Genomic DNA, 19163 nt, shown 5'->3' with positions numbered 1-19163 from the left:
ACTGGACTCTAAACAGTAAGTTCCACATCTGATGTTGTAAGGAGTCGAGCGCAGTCAATCATTTGGTGTGTTGAATATGCTCCAAAGAGACTGCTGCCTACCCACCATGGAGGAGCTCTAACAAAGTTGGGACAGAAAACTCAAATAAGATGCTGAAAGACATGCTGACAAGCTGAGAATCATCTTATAGATTCATAATTATCAATATAAGACAATGCCGTTCCAATTGCACTAAAATAATGGCTGTGTGCTTTAAACTGGCTGACAATGTAATAATGATATATAGAGGGAATCTAAGAAGGATTTTATGTTTCTCATCCGATCTTTAGTACCTGTGAAGTTGAAGATGATTGGACTTAAATCTTCAACCTATGTTAAACTCTTGATCTTGTGGTTATTCTACTCATTCCATAGCATTGATAACACAAACTTTTCTATTAGTAGTCTGATCTATAGGCCTGCTGTTATTAGAGCTTGCTCTGAAATTTGACTAGATTAAAATTTTCAGAAAATGTTAAAAAGATATGCTAGTAAAAGCAAAACATGTTCTTTCTATAAAATAGAGTCAAATGATACCCATCCAGATTATATGGTAAGGTTTGATCTGTCGTAGCCATACTAAATAATTGGTTTCATTAAGTTTGATGAACTGAGAAGTGTTTTGGGTAGGGGTGTTGGAAGAGGATGAAGCAGCCATGGACAAGGTTTTAAATTTCTCCGAAACTGCCGAAATTTCCGTAATTTTGAAGTACCGAAATGAAATTCATATGCTATATCATTTCCGTCAGAAGTTTCCCGAAATTTTCCGAAATTTTCCATACATTTCCACGAAATTCTTAATTTCCGAAATATCTACACACACAATATATATTTAAAAATTCATACCGAAATTTCTCTAAAATTTCTGTTAAATTTTATGTCACCTACAGTGAATTTTTACTTCATACTTTTATAGAGAAAATATGAAATTTTCATTTTTTTTTTTTTTTTTTGGTAATCAAGTTGAATACAACAAAAAATCTTTTTGTTTTTATTTGCTACAAAGTTGAATGCTCCAACCATAACTTGATTTCCTTTTTGCTTCGTCTCAAATATTGTATGCTTCATACACTGTAATATCATATTAGGTAATTCCACAATATCCGATATATGGATTGCATGTGGAAAGGGAACAACACGTACACATACAATAACCATGTGATGAAGTACGAAAATTATTTCCAAAATTTATGTACTTCGGAGCAATATTGTATGATACTAAATGAAAGCAGTTCAACCAGCTAGATCGAACCACATCGTAGTAGCTTTTATATTCCTTTTGTTGTACTTGTTCATTTTCATTCACGGGGTTTTGGTTTTACGTGCCCCGCCCCACCTCCTTGTAATTTTCTAATTATTAAAAAAAGTAAATCATATTTACATTATCAATATACAACACATTATCAGTACACATAGATAAAAATACTAGTTTAGCAATCTACTACAGTACTAGTTAATTACTTGTCCATATAAAATATCATAATTATGTTATAAATGTATAATTTTAGAGATGTTACATTGTAAATAGGTTTATTATAGGTTAGTTTGGTCTATGTAAAAGTTTCATTCAAAAATATCATTTTATAAATGCAATTAATTTGATTTCTTTATTTTTAACCAAAATTTCCACCGAAATTGAAACTTTCTCCGAAATTTCCTTAAATTTGAAGTACCGAAATCGAAATCGAAACCGAAATTTGAAACCTTGGCCATGGATGACAAGAAAGAAGACACAGAAGGAAGAGGAAAGGAAATACAGGTTAGGATCCTAGACCTAGTCTGATACCATGGATCTATAAATAAATTGAAGCAGTGGGGACAATAAGAAGAGTAGTGAACCAGAACTAGAATGGCAGCCATAAGGTTTCAGATTTTTACCTTGCCTTTTTATGCAAGTCTTCTCATTTCAAGCAGCTGTGGTGGCCATTCTAGGCATCATGGAAAAAACTCAGCCTTAATTATCTTTGGTGATTCACTGTTTGATGTTCGGAACAACAACTACTTGAGTACTACCACTGATTGCCAGGCAAATTTCTGGCCTTACTGGTAGATTTTCGGATGGACTACTAACCCCGGATATCATTGGAAAGATTATAATCATAATACTGTTACATTTATTCAACACTAAGGTATTACAGTAAATTTCAATTTTCATTGCAGCTACTTATGCACTTGTGGAAGAAGTTACCAGAACTGGCGAAACTACACAACAGAGAGGATTTGCTGAATCCCTCAGAAAGCTGAAGAGACACCAGGACAGATTGAAATATTCGAATCTAAACTTCTTTACTTTTCTAAATGAAAGAATCAACAATCCTTACAAAACATGGTATACTTAGCCATCAGACATGCTTCTTCTATTTGTTTTTAATGTTCCTCTTGTATTTATTCTGTTGTGTTAGGTTTCAAGGAAGGTAAGAAGCATGCTGTGGCTCTGGTCCATAAAGTGGAATAGGGAGTTGTGGAGGGAAGAGAGGTGTGACCGAGTACAAAGTATGTAACGTTAATGCTAATGGATATGATGTACGTCTTCTTTGAGTTCGTCCGTCCAACGAAAAGGGTTAATCATCAAGTCTCCAAGTTATGGTGGAGCCATACTCCTAATGTCACAGGGGCACAGGACACCACTGCCTAAATCTGAAAAAGCTATTTGAAATGTAGCCAAAAAGGAGGACTACTAGGTTTTCTAGGACATTTATCATATTTCAGACACAATTTCTACTTCAAAATAAGTATGTATATATCTCATCATTTGAACTAGTATTTAAAACTCAAACAGACGTGATTGATGTTTTCTTGATTCTAATTCTCAACACTGGAGGAGAAATGAAGAAGACGTTATGCTAAATCCTACACACATATATAGTTAAGAGAAAAGTTCGGCTACCGTCCCCAAACTATTCTGCCAAGGCCAATTTAATACTCGAACTCTCAAAAGTATCAATGTGATACCCAAAAACCTAAATTGGCATCAACGTGATACTTCCGTCCAAAATTTCTGACGGCGTCGTTTGTTTGCTGACGTGGCAAGCACGTGGGTAAAAAAAAAGGGCAAAATCGACTTTTTACTCTTTTTTTGTTAATTTTCATTTTCTTTTTTTTAGAAAATTTCAGCTACCGTTCCCAAACTATGGTGCCAAGGCCAATTTGATACCCGAACTCTCAAAAGTATCAATGTGATACCCAAAGACGTATTTTGACATCAACGTGATACTTCCGTCAAAAATCTCTAACGGCGCTATCTGTTTACTGACGTGGCAAGCACGTGGGCCCTTAAAAAAGTGAAATGACCAATTTACCCTTCTTTTTTTTGTTAATTTTTTTTTTTTCTTTTCATTTATTTTTCTTCTTCTTGTTCTTGTTCTTCTGGGATATTGTTCTAGCCAAACCGCCGCAAGCTCCGCTCCTTCTCCTCCACCCAAGAATCAAAGAAAAATGGCTTATGCTTCTTCTTCAACCTCAGTCCTCTTCTTCTTCTCTCGCCTCCTCCTCTCTCTCATCTCCTTCCCCTCCGCCCAAACCATCACCAACACTGCCATCATCCTTTCCAATTCCTGCTACAAATTCATGTTCTTCGCACTAAACTCCCAGCGGACGGACCCAAAACCAAAGTTGGGTGACACGATTAACAAAAAAAAAAATCAAATCTTTCTGCACCCAGAAAACCGCTCTGGGCACCCAGAGACGCCCATGTCTTCTTCTCTGCCAAAACCGATTTCCTTCTTCTCCGCCCAGCAACTTTCCTCTTTCGGGACAACCAACTGGGAAACTGGTTCGCTGCACACCAAATTCTGGTGAACCTTAGCTCCACCAACCATCTTCTTTCTTCGCAAAGACCGTCACCCATTCGCTAATAGAACCTCCGTTCATCAAACGCCCTCCTCCACCGCCACAACCTCAGCGTCATCTGCCTCCACCGCCACCGCCACCGTCATGTCAGTAACAACAGATATCAGATACTCCGATCAAAATCACAATCACAAGGTCAAAGCAACATATAACTATGAATTCATGTATACAAGAACTAAAAACAAACCCAGCATAAACCAAAAAAGCAAAACCAACCCAGATAGCATTTGAGCACAATTAGATCAAGAAAAAGACTTGGCAGCTGGTACTTGGTACCTTTGGCTTCTCCCACACACTGTCAATTGCTCGATTTGGGTAAATGGGTCATTTCACCTTTTTTTTTACCCACGTGCTTGCCACGTCAACAACACAAACGGCGCCGTCAGAAATTTTAGACGGAAGTATTACGTTGATGCCAATTTAGGTCTTTGGGTATCATATTGATACTTTTGAGAGTTTGGGTATCAAATTGGCCTTGGCAGAATAGTTTGGGGACGATAGCTGAATTTTTCTCCAAAAAAAAGAAGGGTAAATGGGTCATTTCACTTTTTTTTTTACCCACGTGCTTGCCACGTCAGCAAACAAACGGCGCCGTAAAAAATTTTGGACGGAAGTATCACGTTGATGCTAATTTAGGTCTTTGGGTATCACATTGATACTTTTGAGAGTTCGGGTATCAAATTGACCTTGGCAGAATAGTTTGGGGACGGTAGCTGAATTTTTCTCTATAGTTAATGTGCAGAGTTAGAACATTTGCAACTAAAGGCAAAAGTGTTTGAATGGACAACACATTCCAGTTTGGCCTTTGTTAGTGTGCAGTACTTGTTCCTTTTTTTACAAGAAGAGGCAATTGTTTTGGATGCGATCGAGAATAACTTTCTTACAAGAAGCATCAATTGTTTTGAACGGGAGAATAACTTTCTTAAAAAAATGAGCAATTGTTTTGAATGGGAGATTAACTTTGGCCTTTGTTAGTGTGCAACAGATTCCTTACTCAGATTACACGTTACTAAACTAGGTATACGAGACTGAAAAGCTAACAACTAATTAATTAGCAACCACCACAGGTGGTCGAATTGGTAAGAGCCTCCAAGTGTGGAACCCCCACACCCGGGTTCGAATCCCTCCGACGCTTATTGGGATTAAATCTCAATATATTCGTGGTGGCCAAGGGGGAGGAAGCGTTCTGACAAGATCCCCCGAGCACGGATTAGTCTCTGGGCCTAGGAAGCCTTTGAGGACACCGTACTAATTAGCTTAGTTTTTTTTTTTGGTCAAATAGAACTTTCATTAGATGAAGCACTTATTACAAAAGTAATACAGAGAAAATAAGAGTCCTAGGCCCAAAAACCCAATAGACAACCGAGCACGGATTAGTCTCTGGGCCTAGGAAGCCTTTGAGGACACCGTGTGATTGACAAATAAAAAAAAAACTAATTAGCTAACTTTTTTTTTTTGGTCAAATAGAACTTTCATTAGATGAAGCACATATTACAAAAGTAATACAAAGAAAATAAGAGTTCTAGGCCCAAAAACTCAATAGACAACTCATACTTAAAACTAAAACAGAAGCCCAAAAGCCCAAAATACCAAAACAAACCAAGACGTGGCCGCCATGGTGATACTGCGACCAACAGAACCCGACAGAATCTTGACATCTAGAGGCCAAGTAAACTCTCCACCATCCAGAGGCCAACTACCTCGCAGCTGCCAAACTATAGCCATCAGCTAGTTAAGTCAACCAGAGTTAGCTACATTATATTGACTTTCACTTCTAGAAGTTGTCTCTGAATTTAAGTGGAGCTGGTGCTCTAAATGAAACACATAAAGGATTCGTATGTGCTCTGCCTTCTAGACTTTTGGTTACATTTACAACTTCTGAATTGGTTGGAATTGAAAGAAACTTGGGTTATTGGTAATTAGCATGATTTTTTTTAATTGTGTGAATTTTTGTTATTAGGTGATACCCCTTAACGATCAACTGCATAATTAATTTCAAGAATATGGAGAAGCATTTGAGGCACAATCTAGGTGATGTAAAAACCTACACATTGCTGTCAAATGCTGTTTACTTGATCAGCATTGGAGTCAATGACAATTTCGCTCCATTCGCGACAAATTGTAGTTTCTTTGAGACTGACTCACAAGAGGAATATGTTGGCATTGTGATTGGAAACCTCACAAATGTGATCAAAGTACTAGACTTCTCCTTTTCAAACATTCTATCATAGTTCATATGCATATATGAATCATCATACACATATTGGGGGAGTTGCTCTTACTTCGTATTCTTTTCGTCAGGAAATATACAATAAAGGAGGACAGAAATTCGGGTTTACAAGATTGCCACATCTGGGATCTTTTGCCATCCCAGAGACCAGGAAACAAAGGCACCTGTGCTAAAGAAGTTACATCGCTAGCAAACATACACAATGCAGCACTTCCTAAACACCTAGAAAAGCTGAAAAGCAAGCTGCAAGGATTCAAATATTCAATTGCAAAATTAGACACTTACCTAACTGAAAGAATCAATAAACCATCTAAATATGGTATGTATGCATGGCCTAAGTCCCTCACCTTCTAGTATATTGTTGTTCATTTCTCTTATCTGCATTTTTGTCATAAGCAAAGTTGTGTCTTTCTTTTAATGATCCTCTTGTTATTATTGATTGTGTTGCAAAGGTTTCAAGGAAGGAAAGAGTGCATGCTGTGGCTCTGGTCCATATGGAGGAATTAAAAGCTGTGGAGGGAAGAGAGGTGTGACCAAGTATCAGTTATGTGCCAATGTTAGTGAGGATGTCTTTTTTGACTCTTTCCATCCAACAGAAAGGGTTTACCAGCAACTTTCCGAGCTATGGTACCGTGGAACCAAGTACCTAATGCCAAAGAGCCTTACAGTAATCTGAAAGAGCTATTTGATGTTTAGCCAAATGTGGATCTATTTGTTTCATAACAAACTCAGCATTTTGCAGATATATACATGTTCTGTTCTGAAAAAGATGTAAACTGCTATGTAATAATTTCAAGTGGCCAAAAACAGAAGAATCTGTAATCATGGTTTATGCAATATAATTGACAGCAATATATAAAATGTGTAATTGTTTGTATCAGAAGAAATTCTTGATAAAGTAATCTGATAAAATAATATGGGGTTCGCATCCAAAACCAATTGGCAATGGATGGAGTGGCCCAAACCCCTTTAAACTCATAGGCAAAGTCCCATTTTTCCCATATGAGATGTATATATTCTCAACACGCCTCTGCATGTGTGGCGAATTTTCAAGCCATACACGTGGACAACTTTCAGTGACGTGGAGCCCGGACAACTTTCAGTGACATGGAGCCCGTGTGACCGTGAGGCATGCACACGTGGATAGTCTGCTCTGATACCATGATAAAGTAATCTAGTATTTGAAGTTCGCATCCAAAACCAATTGACAACTAGTATTTGGAGTTCGCATCCAAAACCAAATGACAATAGATGAAGTGGCACAAACCTTTATAAACCCATAGGAAATGTCTCATTTTTCCCATGTGGGATGTATATATTCTCAACAATTCTTGTGTCTGTTGGGTGCACTGCACCGGACTCTAAACAGTGTCTGCTAGGTGTACTGCACCGGACTCTAAATAGTAAGTTCCACATCTGATGTTGTAAGGAGTCGGGCGCAGTCAATCATTTGGTTTGTTTAATATGCTCCAAAGAGACTGCTGCCTACCCACCATGGAGGAGCTCTAACAAAGTTGGGACAGAAAACTCAAATAAGATGCTGAAAGATATGCTGACAAGCTGAGAATCATTGTGACGACCTAAAATTTTTAACATTTTCTAAAAAAATAAGCTTAATTTTAATTATTGTGCTAAATTATTTGTTTAAATATTATTATTTATAGATAATTTTACTTGTTTTGTTTTGGGTTTAAGTAATTAGAGTAGCCCAAAGTTTTTGGCCCAAAGTAACTTAACAGCCTATAGAACGATTTCCACGACAAAACCAAATCAAACAAACGTCTAAACTCAAAGCATTGTCCCGTCTCTTCATCGGCTTTCTCACCCCCAAATTCTTCTCCATCTGATACACTAGCCACCGCCTTAGGAAAGTACAAAGGACATAGCCGCCGCCATGGGTAAGTAGGAGGTGTCAACAGCCTTGGAAATCAAGTTTCAGATTGGTGATTAGCTAGAGCTGGAACCCTAGAATCAAGAGCTGGAACTCTAGCAATCTGGAGGTGGCGAGTCTAGTACCTATATGGGTAAGATTTCAATTAGAATATCCAATTTTCTTTCTGTTAGACCAATCTTGCTTTCTACGTTTACACCTCCTTTCCAGACACTATAAATAGGCTAAACCATCTATGCTTTCCATACAGTTCCTTGAGTTGCTAGATACATAGATAAACAAGGGAGAGAGAGAGAAAGAGGGTTTTGGTATCTTAGAAGTGGAGGAGTAAAAACTCAGGTGTGATTCTTTTTCTAATTTGATAAGCTCTTTGTTGGTTCTGATGGTTAATGCAATTTGGAAATTGGGTTATGTTTATGCTTTAAATATCCATAGGCTATTATTAAGACCTGGGTTGATAGAAGAAGTTGCAATAGAGATAAAGTTCAGTTAGGAATAAAGTTGTTGTTACTGGAACAGCTAGAACTTATTATTTTCTCATCTTCTATTTTGATTTCACTAGTTTTCTGGAAAATAGTTTATATATTTGGTCTTTGAATTAATCCAAATTAGAATTTGAAATCACTTTGTATCTGGTTTGTTGTTTCCTTTAGTCATTAGAGTTTTTGGAAGACATAGATTAATAGAATCTGACTTGAGAAGAGTCAAGAACCAAGTAGGAAACATATGCAGTTTTAAAGTTGAATTTAGAAAGCCTTCACTCATCTTTTAAAGCCTTGTTGAAAGTGTGGTTTCTTTTCTTTGACACTTTAGAATGTCCATTTTCAGTACTGAAAGTTTTACACAAATGGGAGTTTTAGAAAGTATATTAAAACTGAAGAGGTTAGCACACAGTAGCAGTTTTTGCAGAAAAATGTGGGACTGTAGCTGAACTTTAAAAATTCATTCTAGGAAAATTGTTTTCAGGTGATTCAAATTCCGAGAGTTTCTTTAGGATGTCAGCTACAAATCGTTAGAAGACTATGAAAGCAGATTTTAAACAGATTTGTACAGTTTTTAACATTAAGGTGACTGGGTCAGAAAACTGCAGTATTTCAGTTTGTCAAGTAAAAACCTATTTTGGTCAAAATAACTCACTGCTAAGATTTTCATAGTATGTTAGCTGAGTTTTGCTTTAAATTCTTTGTGTGTGGAACTAATGAATTCTATTCTTGCAATAGGAACTTGTTTTCATCCGGATACTTAACGTGAAAATCAATCGAGGTAGGGGAAAAACTTGGGGAGCCTATATGTTTGCATTGGATGGTTGTTTATATGATTGTATTGGATGGTTGTGTACATGATTATATGCATTTATGTCCTCTGTTTCTGTTTGTTTGGTATGTCTGAATAGTGAATACACTTACATATTCAAAGTATTTATGCATCAATAAAACATGAAGTATAAGGGTGGTGATGGTAATGTGAATATGCTATTGGAATGAGTATGTTGGTTTATCTTTTACGTAGTTGAGTCTATAACCTCAGCAGGTACCAGATCTCAGGTATGCCCACTTGTTAATGTGCACTTAGTATAGGATATTGAAAGGGTAATTCGGGACTGGCGAAAGGGGAATAGACAAGATGACTAGCAAAAGAGGGTTAGGGGGATTGATTTTGGGTGGGGGTTAGTTCACATTGTTGAATACTCTGAGTCACCTCCGTGGTAAAATACATGGTATGAGACATGTAGGTTCAGTTTATTTTGCAATGTGGATTATCGGGAATAGATAATAGTTGCATCCATTCATTATTGCTATTCTAACTATGATCTTCACAGAGGTTTTGTTCTCCTACTGGGCAATGTATGCTCACCCCTTTTTATCATTTTGCAGGTGACGAATAAATAAGTTTGAAGTTATTTTACTGCAAGGGTGTTTTTAATAATGTAATATACATGTGTGTTATTGTTAATCATGCTTGGGTTCCTAGACAAGAACTTGGAATATAGTTGACCCTTTTGGTGTAAATGTTGGTGTAAACCCCTCTTGTAATAAAGGTTGTGTTTCAATTTCGGAAACTTGTCTAGTATCGTTAATTTCCAATTATTCGTATTTTGATTTTGGAAATTTATTTCCATGATTGGAGTATGAGTTGCATCTCAAAAAAAAAAAAAAAAAAAAATTGGATGTGACAACATCTTATAGATTCATAATTATCAATGTAAGACAACGGCGTTCCAATTACACTAAAATAATGGCTGTGTGCTTTAAACTGGCTGACAATGTAATAATGATATATAGACGGAATCTAAGAAGGATTTTATGAATCTCATCCGATCTTTAGTACCTGTGAAGTTGAAGATGATTGGACTTAAATCTTCAACCTATGTTAAAATCTTGATCTTGTGGTTATTCTACTCGTACCATAGCATTGATAACACAAAATTTTCTATTAGTAGTCTGATCTATAGGCCTGCTGTTATTAGAGCTTGCTCTGAAATTTGACTAGATTGAAATTTTCAGAAAATGTTAAAAATGTTTAAGTAAAATATGATTTGCAGAGGGATTGATGAGAGAATTGTGTGTATTCTATTATTGATAATAGGAGCCCTTTATATAGGGATTTACAAAGTACATAATCTTGTCATACATGGAAATAGAATCCGAATATAATTAGGAAATCTAGAACCTTCTCTCCCATTACAACTCTAGAACTAAACCCTAGTTTGAAGAGGCACACTCAATGTCGATATCCTTCAACACTCCCCCTTGTGCCGCTCAAACTTGGTGATGACACTTTGATCGTTGCCTCGTTAAAAATCTTGCCAGGTAACAAAAACCCTGTGGGACAAAAATAACCCTGGTCGAAGGACAAAACGAGCACAACACGTCCTTCACTCTTCGAGATCGATCATGTAGACATCATTTCTCCCCCTGATGTCGACATCTCCCCCTGATTGCTACAATCATGGGAGTTCGGATAATTTTCTCAATCCGAGGCTCTTCACATGTTTCTCGAAGGTGGATTTAGGTAACGACTTAGTGAATAAGTCCGCTACATTATCCTCTGATCGGATTTGATTCACTTCAATCTTTAGAAGTGATTAATGTTGTTGCTGATTGTAAAAGAACTTAGGCGATATATGCTTGGTGTTGTTGCCCTTGATGAAACCTAATTTCATTTGCTCAATTCATAAATGCATGTAGTTTCATCTGTGGTAGACTTCAAACCACAAGCTCCTCGAATGTGTCTAATTACAGACCTTAGCCATATGCATTCATGAACGGCTTCAAGTAGAGCAATAATCTCTGCATGATTTGAGGAAGTAGCAACAAGGGTCTACTTTGTAGACCTCCAAGATATCGCGGTGCTTTCCATGGTAAAGACATAACCGGTCTGGGAACGACATTTGTGAGGGTCAGAGAGATACCCTACATCAGCAAAATCTATCAAAACATCATCATGGTTTTGATTAAGGGAGGAGGATGACGTGGGCCACCGTTGGTGGCGGCAGCTTTGCCGATCACGGCATCTTGGACGGTGCTACTTGGGCTAATGAGATCCGTTCTCATTCTTCCGTCATTCTTTTCTCTCTGAAGGGATAGAACAAGCACATATCTATCATACATTTTAAGTAACGAAAGATTGTCTTTATACCAGTCCAATGGCGTTGCGTTGGCGCAGGGCTACATCTAGCGAACAAGTTCATAACAAATGAGGTGTCCGGTCTTGTATTGTGTTAAGTACAATAATGCGCATATTGCACTTAGGTAAGACACTTCTGCCAATTAACACGTCTTCGTCATCATCCCTGGGACGAAACGTATCCCTTTTAGGGTCAAGACTACGGACGACCATGGGAGTGCATCTTTGACTTTATCAAAATGCAAAGCATTTATTGACACGGTATACAAGTTCTAAATCTAGACAAAACCGTGTTCTCCCAAGGTCCTTCATCTCAAACTCGGATTTCAGGTGTTTAGCGGTTTCCCTTAACTCTCAAGGGTTCCAATTATGTTTATCAACATAAACCGTGACAATTGCAAATCTAGAACTTGTTATGAAATCGCAGGGGCATAGTTCATCATATCCCTTCCCAATCAAGTAGTCAAAGTAGTCACTTTAGTGAGCGTTTCACCCTCATTGCAAACGCGCTCCGTGGTCAAAAGCCACTTGATTTGGGTAAATGAAGTGCACAAGACCCTTCATTATATTCCGTATCTAGATCCCCATAGAGATACGTAGTGACCACATTCGTAAGCTGCATGTTCAGTTATTCGGAAACTACCAAACTGACAAGGTAGTGGAGTGCAATGACATCCATTACGAGAGAATATGTCTTCTCGTAGTCGATTCCAGGGTGTTTTGTGATAAGCCTTGCGCCATAAGGCAAGATTATCATATCTTTTTCTCATCACGCTATCTAACGAAGACCTATTAATGTCAACAGATTTTATGTTAGGAGGTGTTGGCATCTCAGGCCCGAAATCATTCCTCTTCGTTAGTGAATCCAATTCAACCTGGATCGCATCTTTCCATTTAGGCCAATTTTCTCTACGTTGGCATTCTTCAACGGAGTAAGGTTCGATGTCATTGGTCTCAATAATTCCACGTCTTCATGTACACTAGTGTAATTCGTAGAGATCTCTATATTCTCAGGAATTGGTTCTAACATTGAGGCGTCCCCCAACGATGTCTCTTGGACATAACCACAATCCAGAATTGTGATGCCCCGGAAATTCGTATTTATTTTCCGAGGATTTTCCGGAATCTAAATTGTGGTTATTGGACGTTTTCGTGGCTCGTGGATGGAGCGGAAGTATTTCGGACGAATTTTTATTAGGAAAGTATGACTTTAGGGGGTTTGCAAAGGTTGACTTTTGAAGTGTTGAGATTCTCTGAAAACTTCCTTCACGAAAGTTGTAGAGCGCGTCGATACGAGTTCGTGGACATGTGGAACGCGGAAATCGGAGTTCGTATGAAGAAGTTATGGTCGTCGGAAAAAGTTTCCATTTTGGTATATATAGAGGATTTTTCCGAAAATTGCAAAAAAGGCCAGGTTTCCATTTTGGGAAACCCAGCTCTATTTCTCTCTCCCCGAGCCCGATTCGCCTCTCCCCTTCGCCGGCTTCGTTCTCCCTCCTCCGGCCACCATAGGACGCGATTCAAAGTGGGTTCTCTTCGCCTCAATCTCCTCTTGAGGTCTGTGGAAGAATTGGAGCATGAAACGAGCTGTGGAGGGCGGTGCAAGGCCGAGAAGTCTGGCGGCGGAGCTGCGTCGGACCCAGATGTGAACCTCCGATTCCGGCCACCTTTGCCGGTGATTCTTGAGGGCTTTTGAAGCCCATAGGACGTTGATGCTTCCCACAAGGTGGCTTGCATCGATTCAACTCGTGGAGGTCGAATTTTGGGATTGAAATTCTAGGGTTTCAATCGGTCCGGTTTGTTCTAAGGTACTTGACGAAGTATTCTTCGGACGGCTATTGTGATTGGCTGCTTTGTTTTGTATTGAAGACGCAGCGGGAGTTTCGAGGTGAGTAATCTCACAAGGTTCATTATGAACGGAATTACCATTATTGTTTTGGCGTTAATTATTTAACTGCAAACTATAGTTGGTATTAGTAGGCATTCCTGAGCGAATGACTACGTATATATTTACGTGAAATATATATATTCTTGTGGATGATATGTGATGAATAATATGCATGATGGGTTCATATTATTGTTGAATGAGACTTTTCATAGAAACAATATTGTGGAAAAAGATGTTTTCTATTGTTTGAGAAGTATTGAGTTAGATGTTACATTTTGGAGTCAAGCGGGACTCATTTTAAAGATATTGGTCCTTGTACCAAGGGTCACAGATGGTGAGCAGGGATGGAGAAAGCCGGAACTAGATGGTTGTAACGTTTTAGGTCAGGTGTGACTTACTTAACGTTGACTTGAGACCAGATGGGGTCTGAAAAGCATGGGTCGCAGATGGTGACCAACGGTTGGTTCTATGACCAGACGGGGTTTGATCGAAAACCAAGAGTCACAGATGGTGACAGGTCGCAAATGGCGACCAAAGGTTGATTTCGAGACCAGACGGAGTCTGAATGATCATAGGTCACAGATGGTGATAGGTCGCAGATAGTGACTAAGGCGTGAAATGGGGAATCACGCAGTTGGCCGGGTAAGTGGGTATGATAAGCTAGAGCGCTAGTCTGTCTGCCATGGTACTTCATGGGTCTAAGTAGGTTACTTATGACTCCTGGGTACGTATTTTGTCCAGGTTGGACCAAACTGATGTGTTTTATCCAGGTTGGATCGATTTATCATATTTGAATTGTTAGGTTAACGATTTATATGATTTTGCCACTGTGTGACTTTTGTGTTTTCCTTATTCTCGAGTCGAAAGATTTTCCTCGTGTTGGCGTGAGTTGTGCGGGCTTTTATCCCGTAATTTGGTGTGAGTTATTTTGAGTTACTCATACGGGCTTGCAAAAGCTTACCGGGTTTGTTGTGTGACGACCCGGTGCACTATTCAAACGGTGTAGGGGTTAACCTTGCAGGTCAGGGTGATCGTGGCTGAAGCTGAGGTGGCTTGTTGGCAGCAGAACGGGTAGGAAGCATATTTGGTTGGCCCTACCATTTTTTATGACTTTCGTTGTGTAGTAAACTCTGAGGAGCAGTTACGTTTTATATTGTGTTGGCAATTTAATTCGTAAGTTTTTGTAATATATGACTCTGTGGTCGGGTCAATATTGACATTGTGTGTTCAGGGCATCAATGTGTATGTAGTTTGAAAAGGAAAAAGTTTCCAGGTATTTTGTATTGATGACTGAACGTTCACGCATGTATAATTATGAGGTTATATATCGATTTTTATTTGTGTTAAAAATCAGGGGCGTGACAAGAATATTCTCATGAGACTGATTTTGAGTATCAATGATCAATGGATCAAGTTGTGCCAAACTCGCTCTCTTCCTAGGGCGAGAATCTATCGAACCTATGGGTCTCCTACGCTCTCTAGCGGAACCCATGGCCTATGACGCCATTATGCCACCTTTGTGGCGTCACCGTACCACCATCCATGGTATTGGTGCCGTACCCATCTCCTCTGGGTGGCACCATGTCCTCTTGTGGGGACATCAATCCTTGCAGACATGTTTACAGCAGGTATATGTGATCTCGTCACTTTTAGGGGATTAAGATGAGACATAGTGGGGATAGACCACGACAATTCCTGTCGTTCCTGTTGAACATTGACGTTCTAATCTCCCCCAAATGACGGGAAGATTGTCTCATCAAAGTGACAATTCGCAAATCCAGCGAAAAAGAGATCGCCTGTCAAGGGTTCTACATAGCGGACGGATAGTTGGATATTTATATCCAACATAAATATATATATGCATTCGTTGCAATGACCCATTTTGATGAGCTGTGGCGGCACAATTGGCACATAAATCGCACACTCAAATATGCATAAGTACGAGATATTAGACTCGCACCTAGTCACTAACTGTAACGCAAATAAAAGTTGAGTGGCTATGAGTCGTAGACGAATTAGCATAGCTGCATGCGATATTGCATAACCCAAGCGGAAATATTGGTGTGCATTACCAAAGTCCAGGCTACCATCGTAGTCTTTTAATGGTGGCTTTTTCGCGAGACCAATTGGGTGTGTACATGGGAATATGATACTTGATATCAATACCCAATGATATGCAATAGTCATCGAAAATTTTCGATGTAAACTCTCTAGCATTATCAAGTCAAATTGACTGAATGGGATGATCTGGGTAGTGAGCCCATAGCCATATGTTCTGGGCTAAGAGTTCATCATAAGCAGCATTACAAGTGGATGATAGCGCGACACGTGACCAGCGTGTCCGCACATTAACCAACACCATAAAACATCTAAGCAGTCCGCAAGTTGGTTGAATCAATCCACAAAATCACCTTGGATTCTATGTAAGAATGGAATTATTTCTATAGTGTCCTTTGCATAGGATGGTCTTGATCCTAAAAAAACAGGCTTTACAGAACGAAAGATTGGCCTTATAATCAACCAATGAAGGTTTTGGTTGAGCCACAATGTCACAATTTACTTTGAGAAGTAGAGAGAGGAGCCAAGTCTCCATACATGGCGTCAAAGCCATGATTTTGCCGTAGGGGGATCAAGGCGCCGGCGTTGGCCGGCCGGTGGTGCATGGCGGCGGCGGTGCAATGCTCTCTTTGAATCACCTTTTGATTCTCACTTCTCTTCGTTCTGAAAAAGAGATGTCCGTGTGAAGTCTTTAGTATCACGGATCATCATATCATGACCTGGGTATCCCAAACGGTCGTGCCAAAGCCTATATGTGTCAGAATCCCATAAGTCATCTCTCATGACATGGTTGGATTCAATGACTCGAATAGTGGTTGCATACAACCCACTAGAGCGACACATAAGTTTCTCTAATACTCGTTTATGTCTGTAGTCATTAGAGGTGATGCAAAGGAACTCTTGTCCATTCTCACAATGTGTTTCCACATGAAAACCATTGGCTTTTATATCTTTCAAATAAAGTTCGAATTAAGGTATGTCCAAGACATTAAGTAAAAGAATCGACACTTTATTAATACCCAATGATTACATCAAAGTTTCTTAACCAAAGTCTAATCCAAAATAAAAATCAAACTTAGACAAATCGTAGTCACTCAATCCGTTTGGTAACTCCAATCAAATATGACCAGAGAAGTAGAGAGAGATGTCGGTGGAGCGAGGCTCTCTTAAGTACCACTAATCTCAATCACTTTCCTAGACATCATACTTCATTGGATGCGCCACTTGAGAAAGAGTTAATACAAAATTGTCATTTATTGATTAAGGCATAATTGCCATTACATAATTCTTGGAAAATAAATGGACTATTTAATCAAAATCTGCGGCATCAACATGGTTGTTTTCCTCGCCAGATTTGAAGTTTGTAATTATGAGATTGACGTCATTGTCATTTCCATCATATCCTTCAACTGCGAAATGAGCCTCATGCTCTCTCATATCTTTATACACTTGTATTGTGCAGCTTTGTTTTTCCACTCGCATTCTAGTGCTTAAACCAATGCTTTAAAGATCCCCATATATAGCATTACCTCTCCCATTAATTGAGATGCACCTTGTGCATTTGGACATCCTCCATGGACGTTGATGGCGACACCACCACTACCAACGGTGCCTGTTTTGTCTCTCCCACGTTGGCCAATGTTGCCACGTGTCCGCGTATCTCTCGGTTTTCCTTCCTTTGTAGGGCGGTTGTATGGACCCACACGTCCATTTTGTTGTCCCCTAAGTTTTAAGGTTCCGCTCCTTGCGCCCTCCTTTAGGTGCGCAATTTATAATTCACCTCATGAACGCTCTTAGATCCAACGGGCCTTTGAATTATAGTTTTTCACGAGTATGTTATCAGCTTACTCAGTAACTGACATAAGTTGATGAAACCTCGTGATCCATCTAGCATTGCACACAAGCCTATATTGCTTGGCAATCATTAGCGCTGAGACGGGGAAGGATGAGAGGATTTTCTCAATTAATCTTTATTCTGTGTGCTCTTCTCCACAGAATCCCACTAGTAGTGAGGTGATTCTTGACGTTATTCACCCATCGGTGATAACCAATGTTATTTGAATCTGGTTTAGTGAAGTCGAGTTTTTGCACGTTTGCATTCGACATTCAAAAACGAAGGAGAATAGATTAGTTTCGGAGTAAAAACTTCCACGAAAACTAAAATAATAAGATTTCCGAGCTATGCTACCAAGAAATCAATTTCCAAGAATATTTGGATTAGACCGAAACAATGATGTTTAATATGGTCAAAAATTGATGCTTGCGGACGCTCTTAGTCCGAAGATTATGAACACTCTTAGTTCATTGATTACGAACGCTCTTAGTCCGTTTAGCGTGAATCCCCACAATTCCGCTTATTGAATAATCGAACCCATGTTCGTATATTGCAAATCCTGCAGAAAATAAAGAAATTTAAAAGACAAGAAAGCAGGAACTTTAATCTTTAAAACTTACTTGTTGAAGCAGATTCGCTTCTGAACAGCTCCCACTTCGAATGGTGTGCAGGTCTCAAAACGACTCCAATAGGGCTGAAATTTTGAGGTCAGATAGAAGAGGCAGAGACGAACAACTTTTATGAAGGAAGGATTTTGATCTGAGGTCCCGATCAAGACGTTTCGGGGCGTGCAAACAGGCTGATCTGCACATGAACGAGCGTGCTGCTGTGCTGCAGGGGCAGTAGGCGGCACACGGGTGCTCAAGGGCTGCAGGAGCAGCGCACGGTATGGCTAGCAAGGGCTAGGAACTTGCGGCAGTTTTTGGTGAAAGAAATTTCGGGTTAGGGTTAGGGCTCGTGCTGATAACGTGTTTAAGTAAAATATGATTTGCAGAGGGATTGATGAGAGAATTGTGTGTATTCTATTATTGATAATAAGAGCCCTTTATATAGGGATTTACAAAGTACATAATCTTGTCATACAAGGAAATAGAATCCGAATATAATTAGGAAATCTAGAACCTTCTCTCCCATTACAACTCTAGAACTAAACCCTAGTTTGAAGAGACACACTCAATGTCGATATCCTTCAACAAAAAAGATATGCTAGTAAAAGCAAAACACGTTCTTTATATAAAATAGAGTCAAATGATACCCATCCAGATTATATGGCTTCTATGAAACACTTTCAGCTGCTACTCACGAATCAAGATTACAGGAACATAAAGATGCTATCAGATCAAAGCTATAGGATTCATTCACCTGTTAAAAATGTAACAGCAACGTTGAAGGCTTTCTGGACAAGATCCATTGATCCTTCTGCATCCCAGATTCATCTCATACTCCACTTTAGATCTTCATCCTTGTCTTTTGTTTTACTTGTAATGCTACTTATTAGTTGTTCACCAGATCACTGAAATGATGCCAAAAACTAACGCAATGCTGGCCAAAGCAGGAGGACAAGAAAGGTGAAAATAAAATAGTGAGATATACCTGAAATTTCAGAAAAGAGAAGTTAGAAGTAGGGAGTCACAAAAGCCAGCTGAAAACCTTAATTGTATAATCATCTCTACACATCTGTAGAGAGTTACCACATATAAATGTGTAGTTGCACATGAAGAAAGCACAGTTGAGTTGAGTTGCCTCT

General features: G+C 39.0%; 1 pseudogene; it reads left to right on the top strand.

Moving 5' to 3' along the window:
* Positions 1-1888: 1888 nt before the first annotated feature.
* Positions 1889-6951, top strand: LOC133730769 (GDSL esterase/lipase 2-like; annotated as a pseudogene).
* The last annotated feature ends 12212 nt before the right edge of the window (positions 6952-19163 follow it).

Source organism: Rosa rugosa, chromosome 1 (genome assembly GCF_958449725.1).
Source record: "Rosa rugosa chromosome 1, drRosRugo1.1, whole genome shotgun sequence".
In the NCBI taxonomy this organism is placed as follows: Eukaryota; Viridiplantae; Streptophyta; class Magnoliopsida; order Rosales; family Rosaceae; genus Rosa; species Rosa rugosa.
This window is presented reverse-complemented; position numbering and strand designations above follow the sequence as displayed.